Raw genomic sequence first — 12,696 nt, forward strand, 5'->3', positions numbered from 1 at the left:
GTTTTCAGGTCGAGGGTTGGCTGCTTAAGGCATTGCGTAGGGTCCGGTGTTATTGCTAAACATTGGTTAAGTTTGTCTTCTACACGATAGTCAGACAATTTGTCATTTTCTAACTCTGTTTCTTTTATGCATCCATCGATGATATCCATGAAGTAACATGTGTCTTCTATTGCAGGTGCTTTAAAAAATTGGGAGAGAATGAACTCAATTTTCTCTTCTCCTACTTCGAAAGTGAGTCGTCCTCGTTTTACGTCTATGATAGCACCAGCGGTTGCTAAGAATGGTCTTCCCAATATAATGGGTGTAACTTCATCTTCTCTAATGTCCATAATTATAAAATCGGTTGGAATGTAGAATTGACCTATGCGCACGGGAACGTTTTCAAGAATCCCTACAGGATATCTGACAGAACGATCTGCTAGTTGCACAGACATTTTAGTTGGTCTTAATTCTCCCATTTCCAGTTTCTTGCATATGGATAAAGGCATAACACTGATACCGGCCCCTAAATCGCATAAGGCTTTATCTATGACAAATTTTCCTATGTGACAGGGTATAGAGAAACTACCAGGATCCTTAAGTTTTGGAGGCATATTCTGGATTATGGCGCTACATTCAGCAGTGAGTGTAACGGTTTTGCTATCTTCAAGTTTCCTTTTATTAGAAAGAATTTCTTTTAAGAACTTAGCATACGAGGGCATCTGCGTAATAGCTTCTATAAACGGAATTGTGACGTTTAATTGTTTCAGTAAGTCAACAATTTTTTTAAATTGACCCGCGTCTTTGGTTTTAATAAGCCTTTGAGGGTAAGGGATAGGTGGTTTATAAGGTGGTGGAGGTACATAAGGTTCTTTTTTTTCTACGGTTTCCTTATTACTCTCTTCCTTTTCCTTAGGTTTACTTTCTTCCTCAGTTGACTTTTTAGAGTTTTGGTTTTCCATCCTTGGATCAGACGGTCCTTCTACTTCCGTTCCACTTCTTAATATGATTGCATGAGCGTGGCTTTTCGGGTTAGGTTGGGGCTGTCCAGGAAATGTACCAGTTGGGGCAGCAGTAGGCGCTTGTTGTTGAGCTACTTGTGAGATTTGTGTTTCCAGCATTTTGTTATGGGTAGCCAGGGCATCTACTTTACTTGCTAGTTGTTTAATTTGTTCGCTAGTGTGTACATTCTGGTTTAAGAAATCTTTATTGGTTTGCTATTGAGAAGCTATGAAGTTCTCCATCATGATTTCCAAGTTGGATTTCCTAGGAACGTTATTGTTAGGTGTAGATGGGATCGGCTTTTGATATACCGGAGGTATAGCTGGGGCTTGATTGGGAGCTTGTTCTGGTGCGTATAAAGCATTATTACTCTTATATGAAAAATTAGGATGGTTCTTCCAGTTAGAGTTATAGGTATGCGAGTAGGGATTTCCTTGCGCATAATTCACTTGTTCTGCTTGGATTCTTGTTAGGAGTTGACAATCTGTAGGAGTGTGACCTTGGATTCCACAGACTTCGCAATTTTGAGTTGCGGCAACCACGGTAACTGGAGGTGATACATTCAAACTTTCAATTTTCTGGGCAAGAGCTTCCACTTTTGCATTAACATGATCAAGGCTACTTATCTCGTACATGCCACTTTTCGTTTGAGGTTTTTCTACCATTGTTCGGTCGCTTCCCCACTGATAATGGTTTTGGGCCATGCTTTCGATAAGTTGATAATAATCGGCATAAGGTTTATCCATAAGCGCACCACCTGCGGTGGCGTCTATTGTTAATCTTGTGTTGTACAAGAGACCATTATAGAAGGTATGAATTACTAACCAATCCTCTAAACCATGGTGTGGACAAAGTCTCATCATGTCTTTGTATCTTTCCCATGCTTCGAAAAGAGACTCGTTATCTTTCTGTTTAAATCCATTTATCTGGGATCTCAACATAGCTGTTTTGCTTGGAGGAAAATATCGGGCAAGAAAGACTTTCTTCAACTCGTTCCATGTGGTGACTGAGTTGGAAGGAAGAGACTGAAGCCATCTTCTAGCTTTATCTCTTAACGAGAAAGGAAAGAGACGAAGTCGAATTGCCTCTGAAGTGACACCATTAGCTTTAACAGTATCAGCGTATTGGACAAATACAGATAAATGAAGGTTTGGATCCTCGGTAGGATTTCTAGAGAATTGATTCTGTTGCACTGCCTGTAGCAGCGAAGGCTTAAGTTCGAAGTTGTTTGCTTCGATTGCGGGTGGAGCAATACTCGAATGCGGCTCATCTTGCAATGGAGCGGCGTAATCTCGAAGAGCACGAGCTGGTTCTGCCATCTCGGGTATCGGTGAAGGAAGAAGATTTTTGAGGTCGGGCACTTCGATAGGAGGGAGATTGTTTGCAGCACGATATTCCCGAATTCGTCGTAAGACTCGGAGATATAGTTCAATGTCGTTGATTCGTAAGTAAAACGGCTCGCCTTATGAGCGAGTGTGTGGCATACAAATCAACGAAAGGAAAAAAAGGAAAAAAAATTAAAAATAAATGCCTTAGTCTCTACAGCGTAACAGAAGAGTTACGATATCGACTAAATAAAAACTTCCCCGGCAACGGCGCCAAAAACTTGATCGCGACTTTATGAGTCATATTGGGGTATTAACTGCAAGTGCACAGTTCTATCGCGTAGTTTTAAAAGATATCGATCCCACAGGGACTTATGAATCGATATACCGTTTTCTAAGGCTACTTCGTAAAGCTAAGGCAGATGATACTTTGATTGTTTGGGGGAAAAGTAAAACTAAAATTAGATCTAAGTTAAATATCAATTAAGCGGATATCGGTATGTAGTTCGTCGTAATTAGGGAATCAAATCTTCGTTGGTTTCTTGGTTTTAAAATAAATCTTTTAAGTAGACACTATTGATTAAAAATCTTATCTCAAACTCTCGCTCTGTTGAATAGACTATGACTTTATATTAACGTAGCTGTCACTTATTAGTTAAGTCCAAAATCACTTTTTGAAAACAATAGAATCTATAGAAACTCTTTTTATTAAAATAATAATCGTTTAAACACCTTCGTCTCAAACTCTCGCTCTGTTGACTTAGATTATATAATTAAACTTAAATGCTTAACTCTCGTCCTCACATTCAACCTTTATTGCGTTCGTCACAGGTTCAGCGCTCTTGGCTTGTAATTGTGGGTTGGGCTTTTGCTTTCCTCATCTTTTTGCACCCCTTTTCTTCTTTTTTCACTTTTGCTTCAAATAAATAACCTGAGATAAATAGAAGGAAAAATACCAAGTAATCTCGAATAAAATGAAATAAATCGAAACAAATAATAATATAATTTAATTAAATCGAGTCCAAAAATGTGATATTATTTCATGTTATCATCTATTTGAAATCCATAGCAAAAGTTATTCAAGGTGGAAGAAGTGAACATTTGACTTGGTACTTAGAAATTTTTCAAATATGTTTGATTTTCCAAACTCCCACCTCAAACTTCATCATGATCCAAGCTTCAAATTGAAAAGTGTTCAACATGAAAGTTGTTCCCCTTGATCTCACCTTTTCAAAAACTCCAAAAACACTTCATTTGGACAAGGTTTGAATGACTCGCGCATGGTTACTCTTCGTTGTTCCATTTGGATGAATCTCATGACCACTTCTCAATTTCAAATGCATGGCTTTATGTCACACTTGCATCATTACTCATAATCATTTTTGGACCTTTTTACATCATCTCATGAGCCTATCACACGCCCATGCAAGCATCCACATGAGAATTGCTATTTTTGGACAAATTATGGAAGTGTGTGGAAATCAATTGCTCGTCACGCTCGTCACGCCTTGTATTGCGTTCGTCACAGGTTCAGCGCTCTTGGCTTGTAATTGTGGGTTGGGCTTTTGCTTTCCTCATCTTTTTGCACCCCTTTTCTTCTTTTTTCACTTTTGCTTCAAATAAATAACCTGAGATAAATAGAAGGAAAAATACCAAGTAATCTCGAATAAAATGAAATAAATCGAAACAAATAATAATATAATTTAATTAAATCGAGTCCAAAAATGTGATATTATTTCATGTTATCATCTATTTGAAATCCATAGCAAAAGTTATTCAAGGTGGAAGAAGTGAACATTTGACTTGGTACTTAGAAATTTTTCAAATATGTTTGATTTTCCAAACTCCCACCTCAAACTTCATCATGATCCAAGCTTCAAATTGAAAAGTGTTCAACATGAAAGTTGTTCCCCTTGATCTCACCTTTTCAAAAACTCCAAAAACACTTCATTTGGACAAGGTTTGAATGACTCGCGCATGGTTACTCTTCGTTGTTCCATTTGGATGAATCTCATGACCACTTCTCAATTTCAAATGCATGGCTTTATGTCACACTTGCATCATTACTCATAATCATTTTTGGACCTTTTTACATCATCTCATGAGCCTATCACACGCCCATGCAAGCATCCACATGAGAATTGCTATTTTTGGACAAATTATGGAAGTGTGTGGAAATCAATTGCTCGTCACGCTCGTCACGCCTTGTATTGCGTTCGTCACAGGTTCAGCGCTCTTGGCTTGTAATTGTGGGTTGGGCTTTTGCTTTCCTCATCTTTTTGCACCCCTTTTCTTCTTTTTTCACTTTTGCTTCAAATAAATAACCTGAGATAAATAGAAGGAAAAATACCAAGTAATCTCGAATAAAATGAAATAAATCGAAACAAATAATAATATAATTTAATTAAATCGAGTCCAAAAATGTGATATTATTTCATGTTATCATCTATTTGAAATCCATAGCAAAAGTTATTCAAGGTGGAAGAAGTGAACATTTGACTTGGTACTTAGAAATTTTTCAAATATGTTTGATTTTCCAAACTCCCACCTCAAACTTCATCATGATCCAAGCTTCAAATTGAAAAGTGTTCAACATGAAAGTTGTTCCCCTTGATCTCACCTTTTCAAAAACTCCAAAAACACTTCATTTGGACAAGGTTTGAATGACTCGCGCATGGTTACTCTTCGTTGTTCCATTTGGATGAATCTCATGACCACTTCTCAATTTCAAATGCATGGCTTTATGTCACACTTGCATCATTACTCATAATCATTTTTGGACCTTTTTACATCATCTCATGAGCCTATCACACGCCCATGCAAGTGTAAGACCCCAATTTTGGGCCCTAAGATCCCTCATGGCCCATATCATTCATATCATGGCCTCAAGGATCAATGCATGCCTTTGCTTTCCTCTTAGTGGGTAGATTGCCTTGTGGGTTGTTTCTTGATCACCAAGCATGCCTTGCATTTGTATATCTTTGCTTTCATATGTTTATCATTCAAAAAGTACAAAAATATTGTCAGTCTAACCTTGTTGCTTGCAGTTGAAGCAATCATCAACAATTAGGTCAAAGTCAGTCAACAGTCAGTCAAAGCAATGGATGGTGGTCATTCTTGCAGAATTTGGGCACCATGATCAATAATCAAAGGTTCATACAACTTATGACATCATTTGAATTCAAGGTCTCAAGGAATTAGGGTTTGGAATTCATCAGAAATGCTCCAGTCATTCAAAACCCTAGAAAAGTCAAACTTGGTCAACTGTGGATTTAATCAAGAATTTGATGGATAGAATTGATATGAAGGAGCTCATTCATGCTTGTATAAGTCTCATCTATCATGTCAAACCTCATCATGGAAGAAAATCAAGTAGAATCAGAAATTTTCCAGAAATAGAAAGTGGACCTGTAATTTCAACTGCCAAAAATGGAAACTTCTTGATCTTAAACTTACATCATGATACAAGCTCCAAATGAATTTTTGCCCAACATGAAAGTTGAAGATCTTGTTCTCCCATTTTCAAAAAGTCCAAGAACATCAAAATCCCATGTGTGGTTGTCAAGATATGATCAAATCATTTTCATCAATTTTTGAACTTCAACAAGCCATAACTCTCAAACCATAAGGCCAAATTTGGTGGGGTTTTTTCCTACACACCACATTTTTCATCCTCTTTCCAAAAATATAAATTTCATGACCTAAAACCTTACCATTCAAAATGGCATTTTTGGACCTTTTCATTTAAATTCAAAGTTTGACCAAACTTTGACTTTTTGATTTATGGACTTTTTCATCATTTTGCCAATTGGGAAATGTTCCATATATCATTTGTAACTTGCTCCAATCCCAAATTCATGATCATATCACCATTATACCATAATTTTAGCAAAGGTGCATAATTGGCAAAATGTGCAAAATGGTCTCATTAAGTACAAGCAAGGACAGCATTCAAAAGCAGACCAAAAGCAGCAATTATGTTGGTCCTTCTGCAGCATTTCACAGCCCAATTCGTAGCAGCACACACCCTCCATTTCCACTAATGCAAACTTGGCAATTTTGAAAAATGGCTTCAATAAGTAGAACCAAGTACAGCATTCTAGTACAAACCAAAAACAGCACAAACATGGTCTGTTTACAGCCTGTTTTAGGCCCATTCGACCAAGCATTGCACCTCCATTTTCCACATTTTCAAAATTAGCAAATATGCAAAAGGGTTTCATTAAGGTGAGTTTGATTAGCACATGGATTAGTAACCATAAACAGACAATATAAGGACATTGTTCTGTCATTCTCACAACCCTAGACAGCAGCCACAGACCAAAACATCCATTCTCCTCTCATCTTGCATTTTTGCACAAAGGGAATTCTGAGCAAAACATCAAAAACCCTTGAACCACCTTCATTATTTCTTCATCTGGACTCCATTTGGAAGTGATTTGCTGCATCAAACATCCTCTGCATAGCCACCTTCATGTCCTGTTTTCTCAAAGCTCAACAAATGGCAAATCGAGCTGTGAGATTTTTCAAGCATTCTTGAGCTTGTCTACACCAAGTATCTTTCATTGCCAAGCACAAGGAAGGACTGTTCGAGCACAACAACTTCAAAACACCACTGCATCACCATTGTGCTTCAAATTTGGTAATATTTCGAACTTCATCATTCATTAAGCCATGCCATGTTTCATGTAGGTCTTACTTAGTAGGATGATTTAAGCTTTGAATCACATTAAATGGATGACTATGCTGTGAGATATCTTGATTTTCATTTTGGTGAACAAATGCATTTTTCATCGATTTAGCTTGGTTATAATGATTCGGTGAAAAGTGGTGCCATGTTTGTGATACTGAATGTTTAATGATGCTATTTGTATGCTTGATTGGTGATTCTGGGATTTTTGTTCTTGTTCGAATGCATGATGATGAATGTTTACATGCTGCTGTTTGCAACCTGCCTTGCCCAGAAATTTGCATAAGTTTGTGCTTTACTTGTTTGTGCTTTGAGGTTGCGTGATGTTAGTTGTTGACATGCTGTTATGATTGTTGTTCGAAACTTGTTTGATGATTGATGAACTTGCACGAGGTTGCCATGAATTCCATGTTGTTGTTGAAACACTAGTAACTTTCCAGCAAATTTGCCCTGTCCAGTTTTTTCTCATGTTTTTGTTTGGTTTGTCGTTAGTTAATGTTGCATGATGAAGCTCTTGCTATGCTGTTGTGTGGTTTGGTTGAATCATGTTTGATGTGGTTGAACATGAGCATGTGCCCTGCTAGTAGAAACCCTAAGGTCTTCATGAGAATCCAGAAAATTGTGAAGTTCATTGGCTGTTGTTGCTTGTATCTGTATGAGCATATTATTATTGCTGTGCTGTTAATTATGCTGTAACTGATAATGAATTCAACCCTGCTGCTGTTGAAACCCTAGAGCCATTTCCCATATTGTCTTGTTGGCTGCTGTTGCCCTATGCTGCATGAATATCATTTATGTTACCATGTTGGTCTGCATAATTTTGCTCGAGATTTTGTCTTTCCATGATGATGAATGTATACATATGTGCTGCTGTTTAAACCAAACACCCTGTTATTTTTCCAGAAATACAGCTCATGCATGTTTTGGTTGTTGTTTGTTATATGTTGTTTGAGCATCATGAGTGTGCTATCCTGTGGCTTCCATGCTTTTGTTCGATTTTGATCTGTTTAAGCTCATGAAGATGATAAGGCCCTGCTGTTTATGTGCTGTTGTGGGATTTCTTTGAAATTAATTGCTTGATGTTGTTGTTCATGATTCGATGCTTGCTACATGTTGCTGTTGGTTTTGATTGATTGATGAAGTTGAACATGATACCAATGCTATGCTGTTGTTTGTTTTGTTTCATGATGATGATAACATTGAGCAATGCTTTGGCTGCTGTTAGAAACCCTAAGGGTGTATGTGAAAAAACCAGAATTTTCTCATGATTGTTTTGGTCCATTGCTGTTGTGATAAAAGTAATGAAGGCTGTTGTTTCTCAAATCATAGAACCATGCTGTTTATGTACTGTTATGTGATTTGCTTGTTTCGATTGTTGTTCGATGATTAAGATCATGAGAGGATGATGCTGTTGTGTGACTTTGGTGGAATGTTGTTTGTTAATGATGAACATGAGTGTATAGCCAGGCTGCATAAACCGTGTTGCTGTTGTTGCCCAGAATTCGCATGAAGTTTGTGTGGTTATATGTTGCTGAATGAATGCTGTTGTATGCTAGTCAAGTTTTTGTGTTGCTGTTGATTGCCATATGCCATGTATGCTGTAAAACCCTAAGGGTTTATGAGAAAAACTCAGAAATTTGAGCTATTGGCCGTGTCCACTGTTCCATTGGCTGAGAGCCAATAGGAACATTTCATTTCCCCCCATCAAAACGCTGCAGTTTAGATTAGTGGGGCGCCTAATTTCAAAAATGCCACTGTTGACTCTCATGTTGACCAATTCTCCATGCCATTTGCTCATATTTCATCCAAATGTTCATCAACTTTCCAAATTCATTTTAAATTCATTTCAACTCCAAAAATTGTGAGATTTTTTGCATTAAACTCATGAATGTGTCTAGTATTTTATGGTGAATTTTAATTAATTTTTCATGTTCTGGATTTTTAATGATAATTGTTTTTCCAATATGTATGCATAAATGATACATTGTGCCATTTCTTTTGTGAAATACTCATGTTGAATCAAATGAGCCTGAAATTTTTTGTGGTGAAACTAGACACATTGACCTTCATTTCCATATAAAGTTTGTGCATTTATCATTTGTGGATTGAGAGTTATGATTTTCTGAAGTTATGTGTTACATTTGGTGCTATGCCATGATCATGTATTTTCCCAATTTTTGTTCACATGCTTCCTCTTATCCAATTGACCCCAAATTTTACATGAATCATCTATCACATGTCTAGTTTGTGTATGAATTTTCTTGGAATTAATCTTGCTGTTTTCCATTTGATTGTGAATTTTCTTCCATACTTGGTCATTTGTTGACTTTTTGTGCTATGCCTTGCCAAACCTTTTATGAAATTCTCAAATCTTATTGTATGACCATGAAATTTCATATGTGATAACTAGACACCTCAAGCTTTGCATTGGTGTTAATCTCATTCATTTCTCTTCTGTTTTCAAATTAATATGATTTTTTGAAGTTGACCCATGCTTGTTGACTTTCACCATGCTTACTTGAATTTGGTTTGACTTCATGATTTTACTTGACTGCCTTCCTCTCATCCAAATGCATTGAAATTTGACATGCTTGCTATGTTAGATGTTAGGATTGAGTGTGATTTATTTCATAATTTTTGAGATTGTTTGAGTTGACTTTTGAATGAAATCTTTGCTGTTGACTTTTGTATGCTTCTCTTGCCATGCTTTGCATCCTTTTGCATATGAAATGACCATGATGCATGATTTTATTATGAATCCAATTGAGAATGCTTCTTGAATGTTTAGACTTGGTTTGGGTTGACTTTTCCTTGCTGCCTTGACTTTTTCTTTCATCTTTGACCCTAGGCTAGCCCTAGTGGTCTTCTAAGCTTATGTTGAGTTCATCTGTTTCAGGTTAAGCACCGATGCCTTGAGGATCATTCAAATATTTGTTTGAGTTGAATTATATGATGTGCTAACCTTTGTTTTGTAGGTGACTCATATGCTTGAGTCTTTGTGCCTTGCACAATTGGTCCCTCTGTGGTTGACTATTGGGTTATTTCCTTTTGATTTTGACTGTTGAACTGTTTGCTAATAAGTTTGACTTTTTCAGGTACTTTAGTTGCCTAAGTTCTTTGAACTTGCTTGCTTTGCTTTTTAGCATTTGCTTTGAGGTATAAACCTTTCTTCTTCATGTAGTCTGGAGACCCGGTCTGTTATTTGACCGGGCAAACTGTCTGAAGCCCTCCTTAAGAGGCAATGCCTGTGTTTGTTTAAATTTGTCCCAAGCAGGAAAAGTCCTTCAAGTAAGGCAATTGGTGGAAGGTAGGGATAAGCAATCTATCCCCCACTATTCAGTGTGTCCTCTCTTTGCTCCCATTACATGGTTGAAGCATTGAGATAAAAACCCAAGATCTAATCGAGTCAATAATATGGAGAGAGCTCCATCTTTCTGAGCTCCCACACTTTCTTTTATGCTCTCTCTGATCTGAGATAGAAGCAATGAGGCACACCCCTCATCTCCTTTTCATCTGCTTCACCTTAGCCTCTCAATGGCAAGGTTAAGAGCGACCTTCACCTATTACAGTGGACTTTCAAAGTCAAACCCTCTTGTGTGAGCCCCCTGTTTTGGCTATAGAGTGTGCTGTTTGATATTCATTGATTGATTGATTGCTTCATATGCACTTGCTTGCTTGTATGTTACGCATTTATCATCATCATCAATTGCCATTAGTGCATGATCATACCATTTGTCTGTGTGACCTTTTGTTATTGTTGTTTGCCCATTGAGGACAATTGTAAGTCCATTGTTTTGGCATTTGCTCCTGTGATATGGTAGGATAGAGTGTAAGACCTCATTGGTCACTCATATCTTCTGTTATCTGCTTGTATGTGAGGATACAGTTATAAGGCCCTGTAAGTTGGCATCTGTTATCCTGTGATCATAATTTGTTTTGTTTGATTTGTATGTGAGGTTGCAGTTATAAGTCCCTGTAAGTTGGCATCTGTTATCCTGTGATCATAATTTGATCTGTTTGGTTTGTATGTGAGGTTGCAGTTATAAGTCCCTGTAAGTTGGCATCTGCTTTCCTGTGGTCATAGTTTGTTTTATCTGTTTGTATGAGAGGTTGCAATTATAAGTCCCTGTAAGTTGGCATTTGCATTCCTGTGATCATATTGTTGCTTTTGTTCTTGTATGTGAGGATCCATTGTAAGTCCCTGTAATGTGGCATTGGATTTCCTAGGACCATATTGTGGAGTTAACCTAAGTCCAGATAGATTGGCAGTTGACTTCCATATCTCATTTCTTGTTTTCTTCTGTGGAGATTGGTGTAAGTCCATTGAGTGGCATCTGATATCCTATTTCTGTTTTAGGAGACTGGTGTAAATCCATCTATTGGTATCCGATATCCGCCTTTTATTTCTTTGCCTGTGGAGATTAGTGTAAGACCATTGAGTGGCCTCTGATATCCCATTTTATTTTAGGAGATTGGTATAAGACCATTGATTGGCATCCGGTATCCGCTTTTCTTTTGCTTTGCTTGTTTGTTATTATTAATTGCTATTCCAAAGGACACACTTGAATCATCTTCAATATGATTTCAAGAAGTGAACCTTCTAAGAAGTTTTACTATCCATCCTCATCCATTCATCATTCATTATGTCCTAGACTTTTCACACTTTATCTTTCAAACTTGACATAAGTGTTGTGCAAACATCTTCATGCTTTTCAAACTAAAAACCTGGACCCAAGTCCTTGACTTTTTTCAAAACTCCATTTCATAATACTTCTGAATCAATCTTAATCATACTTTGACTTCATTTTCATAATCACAATCAATTAACTTCACTCATTCACTTGTTTTGGCTTTGTCCATTAATCTTTTCATGCATTAGCCATAGGCTTCAATTATCTTTGTGGTTGATGTAAATCTTGCCTATCCTTAGTGAGTCGACAGTAAGACTTCCGTACTTCAAACAGGGCTAACCCCTCTAGTACGTCGAAGCTATCCTCGCATGGTGGATGTTGTTTTTGGTCGAGTGTTCTCCCCTTGATAATGAAAAGCCTCAGTGCTTGTGTTTAAAACTGAATCCACCAACTTTTGGAAATCTTTTAGCCGAACTACGGCGTTTTGATCCTTACCTTTGATGGAAGGTACGTAGGCAGCGGGTTCATCCGTTCGAACACAAAAAAATAAATAACTAACTTGTATATTCTTTTCTCATCATCCCAATCATGTTTGCACAATCTTTATGTCATAATAAATAACAATTTAGCATAACAAGTGTGAAAAGGGCTCCCTAGGAGTACCTAGGACGTAGTGGGTGCCTAACACCTTCCCATTGCGTAATTTACCCCTTACCCAGAATCTCTGATCTTTTTATTAGTTTTCTACGTGTAAAACTTCTTAGGCTTTTGTTCGCTTTTTAGCCAGTCCTTTGGATAAATAAAAGTGCGGTGGCGACTCGAAATTTCAATGTATCTCTTAGCTTATGATTTAATCGATAGATCATATAGCGACGAATACACCGCTACAGAAAAGTGGCGACTCCACTGGGGACAACGATTAGACCTTCCCTGGTGGTATTGCCTACTTTTCACCCTTGTTGTGCTATATTATTATTTGTCATTTGACATATTTTTGTACAATTTGGGATCACTGTATTGATTGTAATGTGTGAATTGCTTGATATACATTTGCTGTTTGCTTTGGTGA

General features: G+C 37.3%; 1 non-coding gene across 1 annotated transcript; it reads left to right on the forward strand.

The window, feature by feature from the left end:
- Window positions 1–1,815: 1,815 nt before the first annotated feature.
- On the forward strand, window positions 1,816–1,922 carry LOC127110022 (small nucleolar RNA R71). The gene has a single exon (XR_007797262.1). It is a non-coding gene; the product is annotated as a small nucleolar RNA R71 (small nucleolar RNA).
- Window positions 1,923–12,696: the final 10,774 nt, after the last annotated feature.

Source organism: Lathyrus oleraceus, chromosome 7 (assembly GCF_024323335.1).
Source record: "Lathyrus oleraceus cultivar Zhongwan6 chromosome 7, CAAS_Psat_ZW6_1.0, whole genome shotgun sequence".
Lineage (NCBI taxonomy): Eukaryota > Viridiplantae > Streptophyta > Magnoliopsida > Fabales > Fabaceae > Lathyrus > Lathyrus oleraceus.